A 17,001-nucleotide genomic window follows, 5' to 3' on the forward strand; every position below is an offset into this window, starting at 1 on the left:
AAAAAATCACTTTGACTAAATCTCTGTGTTAGAATGTAAATGTAGCAGTAGGAACAATCGATACAGCTTACTGGTTAGGAAAGGATTAGATGCTGATAAAAAAATCCGATCAGATGGCTGCACGCACTGTGGGCCCAGGAAATGTTTCATGAAACGAGGGGGCAGGGGCAGGTGCACAGGTTACTCTGCGCAGCATCAAAGGCAGCCATGGGTCTTACTGGCACAGCCTGTGATTCTGTGGGTAACCTTAAAACAGTACACAGGTGGTTTTTCTCTTCCAGTTTGTCTTCATTTGTAGTTCTGATTCACTGTAATCCAGAAATTAATATTAGTTACAGGGAGAAAATGAGAGGAAAGAGAAAGATGCTTATCAGGGTGTTCTGAGGCTTAATTAATATTTGCAAAGCTCTTTGAGCTTCTCTGATGAAAGAAGCCATAGATGGCAAGCTGTTATTTTATTATTATTATTATTTAGTTTTCCATTGAATTCTTTGTGTCAGTAGATGACTTGTTGAACCCACATGCTTCATGAGCTGTTAGACTGTGCTCTTTACAAGCTGCATTGTGGTGGTTGAGGCTACAGGAGGAAATAAAACAGAGGATAAATAAGTCTACTCACAAGTTATAGACTCAAGTTTGAAACCAGCATTTTATCCACTGATCTGGAAAAAATTGTTGCCATAGCAATGATGACATCTTACTGTACTGCCTACTTCCCTAGATACTGATATAAGTGTCCCTTCAAACACCCAGCTTCTGTGTGCTTGACCACAGCTTACAAAAAACCACCCGTTTCTTTTCGAGGTTTACTTATTTATTATAGTTTTTACCCCCTGGCCTCACCACGACAGGCTCCCGTGGTGAGGCACGATGAGGCGCCGTGCGTTGGGTGTCCCCGCGGCACAACCTCGGGCTCCAGCGAGAGGGGCGCCCGGAGCGCCCGGCCGGCATCCCCCCGCCCCGTCACGGCGTGACCGGGAACCGCTCGCTGTCCCTGCCTGCAAAGCGGGTGTCTGCCGCGCGTCAGAAGGGGGCTATGGAAGCAATACACATTTTTACTACTAATCACCATCTAAACCCCCAGGAATAAACTGGATTTGTGAGAAAAAGAGCCATAGCTAGAATCTGTCTGCAATTCAGTCAGCTTTGACTTCATATTTAAATGCTAGGGTTACTTGTTTGGGTGCCCACATACCCCATTTTTAACACTTCTCCGCACCCTTCCTATTTCCTTTAAAGAAAGAAATATTAATTAAAAATATTCATTGAAAAAATTCTCCCGCGTTATTTCTCTTTTCCATTCAAAATATGAACCAACCTCACCAAATCTCAGCCCATTTTGAAGTCTATGGGAAATAAATCTCTTTAGCTTGCTTATTTTACATACTTGCTTTAACTTCAGATAGGAAATTTGAAATTACTATGATCCTTTATCATCGCAGAGGAGCACCCAAGTGCTTCTTGCACATCCATTACTGTTTTCTAATGCTGCAGAAAGTAAAGCGCTGATTGTAAATCAACAAAGTTCCAGCAAACGTCCGTCTGCCGCCACCTAAGAATCGGGTTTGCAGATTTTTCAGCGGTGTGTGATTCACTAGCAAGAGAAAGCTCCTACCTCTTGTGCATAAGGGATATTCGAAAGCCGAGTTCCCATTTAGAAAAACCGTGGTTATACACTTTAGGAAATGTGCATTGATTTCTCTCCCCAGTGGAGGACACGGAAGCACAGACTCTAAGGAAGAAAGCTGTGCTTTTCCAAGGGTCGCCGCAGCAGCCTCTCTTCTGCCAATCACCCACTTCTATCCGTCGCTGCTCCTGCAGTCATTCCTTTACACAAGGCATCCTGTTAGACACCAGGCTTGTCTCCATAGCACAGATTTGTTTGTAGCTCACACCTCCCCCCCTCCCCGCCCCGAATTATGGCAGAAACAAGCTGCATTGTTTCTCTCTCTGTAAAGACACCATTTAGTTTTCACTCAGCCTTTAATAAGGTTATACTCCCATTAAGAATAAGTATGTTTTCCCACCAACAGATTTGACCGCTGGAACATATTCATTTTTTAATTTAATGTTGTTTTAAAAAAAGGAAGGAGAGCTAAAATCATTATTATGAAAATTAGACTAGCATTTGGGAGGAAGAGACAAGCTCTCACAGCAAACAAAGAGATTTGTAATAACACATCCCCGTAGTCAGCCAAGTGCTCTGATTTTTTTTTTTTCTAAAGCATTTTCCTTTATTTATAAATTTGGGATTATAATGAAAGATGGTAATTGAGTAGGTTACACTTTTTAAAAGAGCTGGCAAGAGGAATGGCAGTGAGAGTAGTGGAAACTACTATGTGAAACGAATAAACGCTGTGGAGAATAAACAGCGTATTTTATGCTTCGGAATTCTGTATAAAACTTGGAAACTAAGTGAATGCCTGCGATTGCAGGCTGGAGAGGTGCGTGGTGATCTCCAAGCTAGTCTGCCCACAGAGCTCAGGTGCAGAGTCCTATAGAGATGCCAGCCAACGTCCTGCAGTTTCCTGGTTTCTTTAGCAAAACGGGGCACCTGGCTCGGTGCCGTGCCTTTCAGCGGGCTCGTTCGCTTCGACACGGCGATATGCCGAGACACGGCCCGCACCTTCGAGAGCTTACTTCGCCAGTCCTACCTCAGAAATGCTTGCAAGCATCTGCATTGCATCGTAGTCATGTTAAGAGGCTTAGGTTATGTGCCCTGATGACACTGATCTCGTAACTCGCTTTGGCTTCCTTGATTTTCAAGGAAAATCCATTAGGACCAATCTCATTTGTTTTTTACCACTGACTACCAAAGGTGCTAAATCGTGCCATAAAATACTTCTCAGTTTTATTACATAGCATGTTTTATGACTGTAATAATTGCAAGATTTAGTTCTTTAATCTTCAACACATCATCTCAATGAATTCACTTTATTGAATCCATTGAGGGACTAAACCTGAAAGGCGTCTGAGTAGACCTGAAATACCAAATCTCATTACATAATTAGAGATAACATAATAATAGCTACATCATTCAAAAGATACATCCCATTAGAATGTTTTCATTCTCTAAATGAAGGACGAGAGCAAACATATACCTTAATTAACCATTTGATCTTGTCTTTATAGGTCTTTCTGCTTTGAAGCCCAACACCACTATTTCTAACTACGGCAAACCCGGGCGAAGAACATTCTTGAGGCCGCTGGTGCTTTTAACCCGTGAAAGCTGGATGGTGCAATCCCCAAAGATCCTTATCAGATGGAAATGGAAACAGCGTACTTAGAACTTACAGAAAAATTTTTCACCGAAGTGCAGGCGTCTGGCTCCTGTCCAAGTAACATTCCTTCTCTTCAGCCTATTTCCCAAACCCTGTAGCTGTTCCTAGCAACGGTTATGATATCATCTGACCTTTCCCTCTATTCTCACTCTCTGAGGGTATGTTCGTATTTGGAATTGAGTATACTATTGAACTGGATCTGATATTTAATTCTGAAATATTAGTCTTAAAAGAAGCAAATCTGCACCGACTGGCCCAAAACGATGGCCATGTCTCGCTAGGGTGGTGTATGTATAAAAGGTACCAAAATCTGCTGAAAACACACAGCCATGAGGTCAACTACTCCAACTCAGGTAATATAACCTTGTAATTCATGTCCTTGCCGTGTCAGAGACATTAAGCGCATGTCTAGCTTTACGTACGGGAGTAACATGTAGTGTGATGGAATTTCCCAGTGCTTGGTTGTTTTGCTGAAATCATGGCAAGCTTAGAGCTTGACACTCCCACCAGTGCAAGAAGCTAACGTAGGACGGACCCCTCAGGATTAGGCCGGTGGCCTGCAGAGTCCGTCCCGCCTTGGAAGGTGGTCAACGAATGACGTCGGGATGATATTAAGAACAGAGCAGACCTAGAGGTTACGTTCCTAGCGCGTTTCCCGTTTCAAAATTTACATCTCAGGCTGCCTCAGGCAGAAGTGATACCTCTACGTTTAAGAACTGGCTGACTTCCTGTATCCATTACAGCATATATATTTTGTGTCTTGTTGCTGTTTGCTATATTATTCTTCCAATTACTGTAAGGTTTTCTTTCACACTGATGTCTTAGATACTGCGACTTTTGCAATTACTCATAAAATACTCCAATGGCATAAGTATAAACCCTTCACTCTCCCCCACTGATTCCTGCATTTTTAAATGCTTTGAAACAAATCTGAGCTTAGCAATAAAAGCAAGCACAAAAGAAAATGAAATGACTTAATTGTGCAAACTTAAAGCCCTCAGAATGTTTTTTTTTTTGCTTTTGAATAAGCATTCATACCACTTTCATATTTAGACACTGAGAAATCCCCACTTTCTTTCATTGCTGTGTGAATTTTATTAGTTACTTGTATTACACCAAATATTGGCTGGCTCGGCCAATTGGAATTTTTTTTTTCACGGCCTTTGTTTAATTCGAGTAATTAAAATGCATATTTGGTTCCCCCCCACTCCCTTACATCTCTCTAATGGGCTTTTAATCTAACTGAATAACAGCCTTCCTGATATTCTGTAGAAAAAATAACTTCATGGAAATTATCACATTCTCTAAAGTAGGTCTTATGTTGACAGATTTACTCTTATTTCATTGGGTCTCTAAACACATTATTCCCTTAAAGATGCTAAGCATATCATTTCATAGGCCATTTGCCTTTATAGTTATGGACATTTTAGGACTATTGAAGTATTAAAAATACTAGATCTTAAGCTTTATGCCCTGTAAGTCTAAAGATAAAGAAATAAGCTGGATGAATGCGTGTATATACATCTGCCCCTCTGCATACTAAGGCAGGTACTGCAGCATGAGGCGGTATGAAGATTTTACCCACGCAAATTTAGAATAACCTCATTAATCCTGAGTGGTGAAGCCCAAAAATGAATTCTGTCTGTCACACTATGAAGATCTGTACAACGCCAGTAGAGAGTATTATAGGAAAGGTTTGCAGAATTGGATAAATTTGATTAATACTGTTTTCTTGATAACCCTTTGCACTTGAAGCTGAAGCCTTAGAAGTCACAAAAACAACTATAAAATTTATCCGTCCAGTCTAGGTGGGCGGGTGTCTGTCTACATTGCAAAGTCTAGCTTCTTTACTTTTTAATAACATTTTTATGCATGAGTGAAATGCTAGTTTTCTAACAGTGGCATCTGACTAAAAAATAGGCGAGTATATTTTGTGTTTAGGTCAGCAAAATTTCTCAGTATTGTTGCAAAGCAGGCGTACGAACCTCACATAATTCTGTCTCTATACTGTGCACCAAGGAAAACCCAAAAGACACGTCAGCACCGCGGTCACCTTTGTGCCTGTAACCTAGCAGACGTGTCAGAGCTGAGAGGGCACTAGCGACGTAGCCGTGGCCGCACAGGAGATGGTCAGTCATAGGGTGACTTTCACCGCATGTTCTTGCGACAGCACAACTGGCCCTAGAGCAGCGATTTTAAAGCCAACTTCGAAATACCTACAAAAGCACAAGGCATCACTTCAGACTCCTCGTCACTCTTGGCTGTCCAGATGGAGACAGAAGACAGAACTTTATAACCTTCTGAAAGCAGAACCGTTTCTCTGCTGCGTGATCTCTCACAGGACAACAGCTCCATGGCAGGGACCCACATGTCTGTCCTCACCAAGACACACTATACACAGGAAATTCTCCTTCCACAGAAGCTCCAGGACGCCTAGCTGCAAGCTTTTCTGGTAAAGATCACAGCACACCTGCGTGCCATTTTCTACACAGGGGAGGGGGGAAAAAACCAAACCCAACTGTAATTTTATCGTAAGGTCAGCAATTTTAAAGCCTTCAAACTGGCAAGGGTCAAACTATCTCACCGCTTGCTCTACCATCCATTACGCTTTCTGGAAGTGGTTGTCATCTAAAGTACTGTGGTGAGCATTCCCCCGAGAGGCATTCTCCGGAGCAGAGGGCAGGCGGCTCTCCATCAAAGCCCACAGCTCTGAAATGTACTCCTACTGCAGAGCACAATGAGCCAAGCCTTCACCGAAGTCCCAGGGTGAAGTTAATCTCTTTAAACAGAAATTCGTCCATTAAATCACAAGCCTGATAGCCCAGCAAAGTTTTCTTATAGACACAAATTAAATTAATCCTATTTGAAGGAGCATTTTAAGATTAAAAAGGAGAGAGAGAGAATGAATTTTCCTTTTTTACTTATGTCATTTTCAATATAGATGGAGCTCACAGCAATATCCATAGTTAACATTACAAAGCGCTTCTCAATGTAACTATCATGCAGTTGCTGTCATTATAGCACACTTTAAATATTTGAGATTAAATTCTCCCTCCAAATGTCATTTTAAAAACAGTTTTAGAAAAAAAAAAATTCGTCCATTTTTGAGAAAGGGGCATTTTTTCAAATGTAAAAAATAAATAGGTTACGAGAAGGTTTAACAACTTTGTGATTTGCGACAGGATTTTGCACAGTTCAGCAGGCACTCGATGTTTAGGACGCTGCGTTGGAGGCGGGATATGCTTTCTACCAACTGGACCTGACTGGAGAACAAGTTACACCAATTATCAGCTGTGCATGCTCTTAAAAGGCCGCATCAAAATCCCCTAAAAATTTAATCTCTACTGAGCAACCTCTTTCCTTCAATAAACATGCCTAACTATAATTTCTTTGTCTTTCTGTTTAGCACAAAATACCTTACGATCCTGGTAAGCAGCCTCTATGCAGTATTATAGGAGAAACAAGGCTCTTAAATCTCCTACGGAGAGAGAAGCTTACATGAATACGAAATGTAAATTATTTAGATTACATTTGTAGTCTAGCTTGTTAAAAACAGACCAGAGGTTTTCCCTGATTCGGAGCAAACCAGGTAATAAAAATAGATACTGACACTTTTCACTTACCTAGCAATACAATTTACCTCTCCAAACCCTGCAAGCTATTTTCATTATTAACAAACTAGCTCAGTGTTACTGCAGACGTACAGGGCCTGTACGAATGCTTTGTTATTATTGTTTTTGACATTTGGCTTCAGATGCAGAGCTGATATTGAACTATTGCTTATTGAAAAGATAGGACTAGAATACAGAAATTGAAGATGAATCTGAATTTCTCTCTATTCCCAGGTTTTAGGACTACTGTTTGGATTTAAGTCAGCTATTAGTTTGTTATTAAAAAAAAAAAACAACGTAAAACTAAACCTTTATTAATTATATCATCTTTCCTCTATTTCATAGCTGAGAGGAACTCCATCCAGGGGCACAAAGCACAGCTCTGCTGCCCGCGGCAGGATGGGTTTTAAGGGCGCTTCTGAGTTATGAATATTTGCGTGGGCTCTAAGGCTGGGCCGTGTAGCCCCGAGGAGGGTTTGTGTGGTGGCTGGGACAGCATCCCCCCCAGTCACCCTTCCCCTCAAAGGGGAAGTGAGAGAGTCCTGATCTATTGCGATTCCTGCATTGCTCAGGCACAGCGGGGCAAGAGAGGATTCTCCTCTCCATAAACATTTTATTTACTGCCCTGGGAAAAAGGTTTTCCCATTATAAATTGATTTAAAAGTGTATCAGGAGATTTTAAAGAGAAAGAGCTGCGAAGAACTCACTGCTGTTACAAGCTTTATTGTGAGCTATATTGTAGTGCTACAATTCAATAATAGTTTGAGATACTATGCTGGTTTGAGGCATAAATTTCCTGTATGGTCTCCTGTTCAGTGCTTAGGTCAGGATCATGAAGTCAGACGTTCAATAAACAGTTATTATAAAAGTATTAGCCTTCCTGGGTCCCAAAAAGAAGAGAAAAGCAACTCTAAACTATAAGTTATTTTCCTGGCTTAGTAAATCAAAGACAGGGTTTTGGTTTTAGCGAGCTGTAGTTCAGCAAGGTATTCCACATTTAATCTACTCCAGTCTCGTCGTTACTGGCCCTTTTGTCACTACGTCTATAAAAGCTGCAGCAGGCACATTTGCTAGCACGGGTATATGCAAAGCTGTGCCGTTTATCTTTAAACACAGTAGCATTGATTGACCCCGTCAAGAGCAGGCGGCACAAACTACATCTGAGGGAATTACGGTCTCACTTTGGGGAAAGTTTGGTGATGTTTTTCCCACCGTCACCTTCGAAACACCACCAAAGGGAAAGAAGTTCCTTGTACTGGCGCTTTCCATTTAAACTGTGGCTGCCTGGGTCTGTGTAGTCGGTGCTCGGTGGAGACTAAGAAGCAATAGGTACGTTTCTGGTTCCGCTGACTGGCTCTGTGACCTTGGCAGGAGACTTCCCTTCCTTTTGCATCTGTCTTTTCCCCTATGTCTTTGTCCAGTTGGCCTCCTTAGACTATTAACTCTTCAAGCAGGTGCTGTTCCAGTAAGCTGAATGCTTTTTACCATGTGGTACCATGTATAGGTACATGTATAGGGCTTCCTAGAGGTTTGCTGTGTTAATAGATAACCAGGCAATCGAGAGCGTTGTATCATGATGACTAAAATACTCTAAGGCAGAAAATGTTTACGTTTTAGAGCCCACTCTAATACCATCTTTCATATTAGTTTCAAACTCTCCCACTCAATAATAAGGAAACGTCCACAGCTCTTAAATGGCACCTTTTGTTTCACAACATTGATAATGATTGTTCTGTCCTTGAATACACTTAAAATCTACACAGAAGGGTAAATATTTAGTCCAGTGCATGGGGATTTAGCTATGCGATTGCCATTTGCATTAATAAATACAAATATTTACAGTATATTTCTCCCAGAAAGGTTACGCTGAAATTTGGTGGAATAGGACAGTCATGGGGAATAAAGTACCAAAAAAGGACTCTTCCAGCAGGAATATCGTGCAATATCTAACGCAACTAAATGTCCCGCATGAAAGATCTAAACCTAAGTGTGCCCTACAGTGCTTCACAATAAAAGCATTTCTCAGAATTAAACCAGCAACGTCAGAGGGAATGCGAGGAGGAGAGTAGGGCTTTCTGCTGCTAACACACACTTCCGTACCACACTAGATCCTTAGTCTGTTCACTTTCAGAGTAGACCAAAACTTTGCAGAAACTGCAGTACGACTGACATAACCGAGGTGGTTTTAAACTAGCTAGTCCAGGTGCCAACGGCAACGTATCCATGACAACACAGAATTCAGTAAGGATAAACGTGTCCTGTACAACCGAATATCATACCGGCAGCATCCAGCTGTCTTAGCAGTTTCTGTAGTCACGTACATGACTGCACTGCAGCGCAAGTTAAACCTTAGCAGGAAATCTCCTCAGCACATTCGAGGTGTCCATTTTCAGGAGTTGTCTCTTTATCAGGAAAGACAATAAATAGCATTACTAGAAAAACATGTATTGCTTAACTAGCTGTACAGTAGTGAAAAAGCTCAAATACTTCCAATATCAGTTTGGCATTTTAACACAACCGACAGTGAAACAACCCTCTGAATCCTGTCCAAGTACCCTGGGCGGTGGCTCGGGCGCCTCCGCAGCGGTGGAGATCTCAAGAGCAGCAGCCCTTCCCACCGCACCGCGCGGTGGTGTTGGGGCTGGTGCTGGCATGTTCGTGTTTAGTGTTGAGCGAAACAGGACCCAAATTTACGTAGTTACCGATTCCCGGTGAGGATGGACCCTCTGTCTCCGGGACGAGAACTGCTCCTGGCCACAGGAGCCAGGTGAACATGGCTTGTCAGCACTGCGCTGTGTATACGAACACAACAAGAAGTGCTGATCTTCTCCTCCAGACCACACCCGCTGAAACGGCTCCGGCCACAGCCTCCCATCACCATTTGACAGAGTCGCCTTCAAAGTCACCCAGATCTACTTTAACCTCACATACATTTTGCTTTTAAAGACCATCACGGAGACCCTTGGGGAATATTTTTTCTTTCTTCCCAGTGGAATTCATCTATCCAACATACTGCAATTATTGCTAACAGCTAGTTTCTTTTTCATTAAATTTTAAAGGTGGTGGGATTATTTTCGCTTGCAATCCAAACTAAATCTCTAACTGAACAAAGAACGTTTACGGCAGAATCTCAAATCAGGGCCAGAAAAATTAACAGTAAGTTAAGGAATTCTCCAAGTGACCCCAATTCCATCCACCAGCCGGAGTCTCACGGTGTTTGCCGTGTGTTGCCTCTCCCGCATGCCGTCCTGACACCAGAGGCACTCGGTGGCCATTAGAATGGCATCTGAAATAAAATGCTCACTTTGCCAGCTGTGAAACACTCGCTGTCCAGCATCTCTCCTAATCCACCTTTCTCAACTCTCAATTCTCCACCAGGATCAAGGATCGTATAAAGCCAGCTGTACAGATAGCACAGTTGTAACCAGCATGAATTCCCACAAGTCTTAAAGCTAAATTTCCATTTAACAGTGTAACAGCAAAAATCTAGGATTACAAGGATAGAGCTAATAAACAGCTCCAAAGCACTGTCTGGAAAAGAACCAATAGAAGATTAAAACTGAGCCCAGTGATTAAATAGAAATATATCTAATAAAACGAACAGAGTCAAGCTATTGGACTTGCAGCAGATAGGCAGAGCAGATCCCCACTGGACGGGGGAACAAACCTGTTTTCACTGGTTATCTATCTTCCGTTTCCCCTAAGGAGAAAACTAAAACCAAAAGCTACAACCTTAAACCAACTGATAATTCCCTTCTAAATGGTGTTTTAAAATCAAACCCTTCAGGTGTCCGTCCTACTGGGAGGTGACACGTGTGGGCACACTGCAAATGCCTTAACAGGTTTTGTTTGCATCAATGTAGGAATAAAACCGACTACAGTGCCGATACGGACGTCCTTGATTTTGTTAGTTTGTCACCTATTTATACTTTGTAGGAACCGAATTATCTCAGCTCTTTCCAAAGTAATATCAGAAGATCAGTTTCCCTGCATACCAAAAGTGACTTTGATGCTGGACAACTTTATCATCAGCTTTTTTCTAAAAAACCAGGCATCTCCCAGATCACTCTGTGCCCTCTCATTTCAGGGGATGTTTGAAATGCTAAGCTGGTCTTTCTTTCTTTTTCTTTTTTTTCTCTGTGGCAGTCCTCAGGCAGTCTGGGATATAAGACTGCAGTTTGTCCCTAACATTCCCGCAGTTATTGCACAGATAGTGCTTTTATTCAAAGCCTCAGCAATCATTTTTCCAGAGTTCATTAGTGAACCCGTACAGCTTGCTGTATAAAGCAGATATTATGATGCCCATTTTACAGACTGGAAATTGAGGTACAGACAATTATTGTCTCGCATCGTAGCAAAATGAAACAACAGTAAACAGTAAACTCTATTATCAGAAACGCAGGGAGACAGACCAAGTCCAATCCCCTTTGAAATCTTGGGTGTTTTTCAAATGAGAATGGATCATGGAGCCACACATAAGGAGACCACGTGAAAATTACCTAAAGCAGGAAATGGAATGAAAATATAGATACACATTTTTCATTCTGTTCTCCTACTGCTATCTGCCAGTAACACCCTGACTTCTCAGTGGGAAATAACCGCATGCCAGCACACTTGAGTTAGGGGAACCCTACATCTCAGGTTATAAAGCTGACCGTCAGTAACATGAAATTCTGAAGGCAGAGTTGTAGGAACAGTTAACGGATGATTAGCATGAACTGTTCAATATTAGATTTGATGTCTTTGCTCCAGAACTGGTTATTTAAAGAATAGAAAATCAAACCTATTTCAGCCACAGAGCTTCTTTGGAATTCCCTTTTGGTAGCAGCAGTATTGCTGCCTCGGGTGCGGTTATAGATCAGCCTTGGAGCCGAGCAGCTAGCGGAGTACACTCTCTGGTCTCTGTGGTCCCTGAAGTCCTAAACAAAATACTTCATCAAGAAGTTATTGTATGTGCAAGAGCTCAAGCTGGGGAAGGAGAACAAGGAGATGTGAAACCGTGGGATTTCAAGCCCCTAAATTAAACCCTATCCTTTAATTCCTAGGCATTAATTATCTTTCCTCCTTGTGTTTTGTTGCTGCGTACCCTCTAACAGAGGGTACAGTCCCATCTTACTACACACATAATAAGCAGCTTTTTCAACTGATGAAGTTCACAAAATTAGAGATAGAAAAGTTAATATTTTCCTCCTAGTCAAGTAAAACAGGCACAGGGAGTGTCAGCAATTTGCCTGCAATAAATCACTGGGAAATTCTGAAACTATTTATGCATCTTGCTTTGCTACCAAGAGCAAAACATTGGTTTTACCTTTTTGTTTCACGTAAACATTGGTTCCAGAGGAGAATCTCCTGTCTCTGACTTCCAAAGAGCCATCATTTCGTTCAAGAAAAAAGAAATTCCTTCCAAAAATAACGCAATCATTTTTCTAGTAACATTTTTCCTTCAATTTGAGCACAAAATGCACAGTGATGCTCACATTTCTTCATCATCTCCAATTTTTTCAGTGTATCCAATTAAATGTGTCTGCAGTAAACACAAACAGGCCTTCCATGGTACTGCACCCTCGTAGCCAACAATCTCACAGCACGCCAGGTTTCCTATAATCACAAAACACCTAGGAAGGTGTGATGTTTACAGCTGCTTCTGTACTTCAAACCTTGACTTTTTGCACCTCCGACGCATGACACACTTTTTCTGATTTTTCTTGAGGCGAGGGTGACTGCTCAACCCTTGGCATACAGCACTGGACACAATCCCTTAAGAGATCATGGGACTGACACGTGGGTTAATTAACCTAGAATAACAGTAACAAAGCCAATGACACAGAGGTCATCTCAGTCTGATTTCTGATAGAATCCTATGAGAAAAAAGGAATTATTTTTTTTTTTCCCCCAGTGTCAAGGAGTCTCGGTCCCAGTGCTAAAACCCCCAAACTGCCTATCTTGAGCTTTAGTGCCAAATATATTTGCCAGCTGCATTGATTATTCTCTTCAGTGGGGTTTATTGATCGTTTAGGATCCAAGTCTGTGCTAATCTATACATTGTAAGCAATGAAGACTTCCTGTCTTTGCACGGACTGCCTACCCAAAATGTTCAACTTTTTAAACAGAGAAAAAAAGAAAAGACAAGGATCATGCAGTGTGCAAGGATGGATAAAGATCCTCAAGTGCAACAGACCCTCCCATGTCTGACAGTGAAACTCATAGCGTCACACAGTGAGTCTCTATGAACATTTCAGTTAATTTCTACTGATGAATGAAGGTCCAAATTCTGTGCATGTACCTAGTGCAACCCCACTGACGGCAGGAGTACGTACCAGAACTGCACTTCTGGTACAAAGTACATACCCAGGCCTCAGTTCTAAATGTTTGTAATTATTTTTGTGTGTGGTTTGCTGATAGTCTATTACTCTAAACCAAGAGCAGATTGCTGTCAAGTGACATCCCTGAAAATCAGCAAGCGTTTTGTATTTGGCAGTCAAGGCCAGGGAGGCAGATTGATGAATAGTGTAGAACACTAATAAAAGAGCTTGATTCATGTCAGGAGGAGTGTATTTGATGGGAAGTGTTGTGTTTATGTCACACTAACAAGTATGCAGATTGAGTAGATAGCGTTAGCATCTTCATCATTCAGTCTTATCCACTCCAATAACAATGCTATTTTGTGGGCGACAGGACTCTCTTATTGCAGCATCTCAAATGAGTATGTAAACATTTATACATATAGCCACGCTGCTTTCCTTTGTAAGATGAAATTAGGTTCAATACCATTATTTATTTGCCATGAACTTGCCCAAGGTCACTAAAAAGGCCTTTGGGAGATCCTGGAAAAGAGCCCAGGTTTATTGCACGTAAATCACCAAAACATTTAACCCTCAAAAACTGCTGAGTAGAGCAATATAAAATATAAATAACTTTAAAAGATTTTCCCCATACAAGCCGATAAACTACAGGCTGGCTTTGTCTTAGATTCGGCCTTTTTCAATTGTGTCATTTAAACAGCTAAATCTTTCCTTCTAATGAATAATAAATACAAGTTGGGTGTTTCCTACTCTATTTGGGCAGCATACATTATCTATGACTAGACAGAAGATACACCAAAAGCCATATTAGAATTATGAAAGATGATTAAGTGACATAGGAGCTCAATTTCTTTGGAAATGCAAGAGTATTCTGGTGCCTGACTTTATTAGGCCGTACTGGAAAAATCTCAGACAAATACCAAAACAGCTTTCCTCTTCTGTTATGTGTCTACCTTAAAACAAATGTAGTGGTTCTGCTGTACTTCTCTGGAGTTCCAGACAGGTTATATCTGGCAGATCTGACGGTAACCCTCAATTTGCATAATTTTTGGAACCTCTTTTCTCTTTAATCCTCATGCAAATAAAACTATTGGTGTCTATAAATGCTGGAAATTAATGTAAAGAAATAATTTGTGCCAAAAGTGAAAAATGCAGAGCTAAGCGCTGTTAAGGTTAGAAACTTCATTTTACAAAGTTTGGGGACTTCTGTCCAGACCCTTCCTGTGAAGAGGCACGCCTGTAAGTTGAAGATGCAAAGCAAAACTGAACTCTTAAAAACTCAGCTAAAATGGGGTCAACTTGTGATACTTAAAATGGTCCTACTTATTAATTAGGAAGGGAAAAAAAAACCAAAAACCAAAATATAAGCTGGAGAAAGTGGGAAATGAGAAAGCAGGGAGACTGTGAGCCAGAAGAGATTTTACTAATGGAAGGGTTAATGGACGTTTCAAAGGGGTTAATAGAAATCCCTTTTAAAGACATGAAAGGACATGCTGCTGGCATCAGTAGATGTCAGCTCTCCAGTAGCGTTAGCACCGCTCGGCAGAGGAGCTTTTCTCTGCCTCAGTTTTGTGGTGGAGAGCCAAACAGGTTAGCTGAGATCTCGAGTGGAGTGGGACAGAGAGGGGCTCACAGAGACTTAAGCTGGTGCTTTGTTAGCCAAGCTAGCAGTCCTGTGCCAAAGAGATTCCCTTACATCACGTAAGATTTGGGTAATCGATTGGATTGGACCAGGGTGTGAAAGAAGGCCTGCCGAGCTGGCACTGGCCCTGGTGTCTTGAGAGGAGTCTCCAGCCCCTGCTATACCCCAAGGCCAAACACTTCATTTGTAGAAAGGTGACACATCAGGAAATTTGCCTGGCCAAAGCCCAGACCTCAGACCCAACTTACACATCCAGAAAAGACAGTCTAATAAGGACTGACTCTTAAGTTATACCCCTACACGGCAAATTATTATTTTATTGATAATTTTGGATGAACAAGGAAAAAATATACCAAGTTTTGCACGCAAATAATGGTTCCTACTGCACAAAGTTCTTGGTCTTCAGTTGCTGCCTAGAGACTGTAAGAGTTGTATTTGAGTTTCAGCTGCTGGCGTTCACAGGGCTGCATTTAGCCACCAGACTGGGGCTTTGTTAATCGTTTATCTGCTCTAGAGCCTACCACTTGGCAGACCTAAAGGCGGCACATTGCACAGCTCATGCTTGATGTTGTCCTATAAAATAAAACTATGGACAGTCATAGCTCCAAGCAAACTAATGTGTTGCACTCAACGTAGAAAGAAAACATGAACTGCTCCAGAGAAGATGAAATCTGTCTCAATGACTTTTGCAAAAGAGAAAATAAATATACATATTAGCCCCACATAGCAAGTTTCTAGTTTGTGCTGCAAAAAAATGACATACAAAATACATATAAACCACCAGAATCTTAATAGTTTCCCCAAAGGATCTACAAGAGCAATAATTTTGAAAACAAGTTAATTATATGCTGACTCTCCAAATTGCAGTTGGTGATGGAAAATGGTCATTACGCAAATTATTTTAAGTATACCTACTCCAAAGGCACGCTGGTTGACTGCCCCGCAGCACCCGGAGCAAAATATTCCACACGGTTAACAAATAGTGTCTCAGGAAATGAACCATGAGCGAGACATGAGGGAGCCGTTCTCCATTCCACCTTCGCTTGCTGTTTAATTACAGGTTTTTTCCCCTACTGTATTTTTTACGTTGCTGAGATAGAGCAGGAATTTCTTTTCATTAAGTACAGGTTGCTTTTTTAAACTAAATGTTTCTTTAATAAAAATGGTAACAAAAAAAGAAAAAAGAGTGGCAGTTTGTAGGGAAAATGAACAGTTCAATGCAGAAAATGAGGATTGGCAGCAATATATTGAAACTCTGGGCCAATGTTTTTTTCACATATAAGATTACAGAGAACAAATAAATCAATTTTCCTAAATGTATTAAGTATTAAACTTACCCTGTCTTAAGCAGTTTGTAGCAGGCTCAGAAACCAGGCGATCAAACCTCAGAAGATCTGCAAAGGATTGTGAACGAGTAATACGTATCAAACCCAACATCATTGTAAAATATTTCATGATAGGAAGAGGCAATATGATATTTTGGCTGTATGATACTGTAACTCTGCATGTGACAGCCTAAAACACTAACGGAATATTGCCCATTTAGAAATGTCACAGAGGACGTACTGAGAGAATGAATGTTCTGTTAATAATGAGAGATTTCAAAGATGATTCCTGGCAAAAGCAACTTTAACATGGCCCAAAGCAGAAGAATTAACAAGAGCAATGGAAACAGCAGCGAAAAAAATACCAGATCTGCTCTTAGAATGCAAATAGTCAAACTAGCTCAAACAAAATGAGAAGCTAGGTGGAAAGGGTCTAAACAGTTCGTTTTCTTTATATATTAAAATTTGTCCCATGATTTAAGTATCTCAAGATCAGATGCTTAGCAAAAACAACAAAAAAAAGGGCAAAGATTAAAAGCAATCACTAGACTTGAAAAAGCAGAGTCTCCAAAAGAATGGTGGAAAGGAGAGCACATGCCTTATGGTTAAAGAAAAATAACAACTCTATTGCATCAAAAATGGAAGAAAATGAGACTTTACCACTGCAAGCAACAAAAAGGCACAAGAGTGTACTGGTGTGTCAGCTTCTCTTATCAACTAATGTATATATCACCTGGACGAAACTAGAATTGTAGTATTCAAATCCTTTTCTTCCCTATTTCAGTACGACAGGGACCAAGAGAAAATACCGGCTATAGGAACAAGTCCTCATCTTATCTG

The 17,001-nt window shown here is 41.1% G+C and overlaps 1 long non-coding RNA gene across 1 annotated transcript in view; it reads right to left on the bottom strand.

Annotated features, from left to right (window-relative positions):
* The window catches only part of LOC142058381 (uncharacterized), a 51,964-nt gene that overhangs the window by 7,473 nt on the left and 27,490 nt on the right, over positions 1 to 17,001 (bottom strand). Inside the window, exon 3 of the long non-coding RNA XR_012660949.1 lies at positions 16,174 to 16,230. This is a non-coding gene — a long non-coding RNA (uncharacterized LOC142058381). The remainder of the gene's footprint in view (positions 1 to 16,173; positions 16,231 to 17,001) is intronic.

This window comes from Phalacrocorax aristotelis, chromosome 6 (assembly GCF_949628215.1).
Source record: "Phalacrocorax aristotelis chromosome 6, bGulAri2.1, whole genome shotgun sequence".
NCBI classification, from domain to species: Eukaryota; Metazoa; Chordata; class Aves; order Suliformes; family Phalacrocoracidae; genus Phalacrocorax; species Phalacrocorax aristotelis.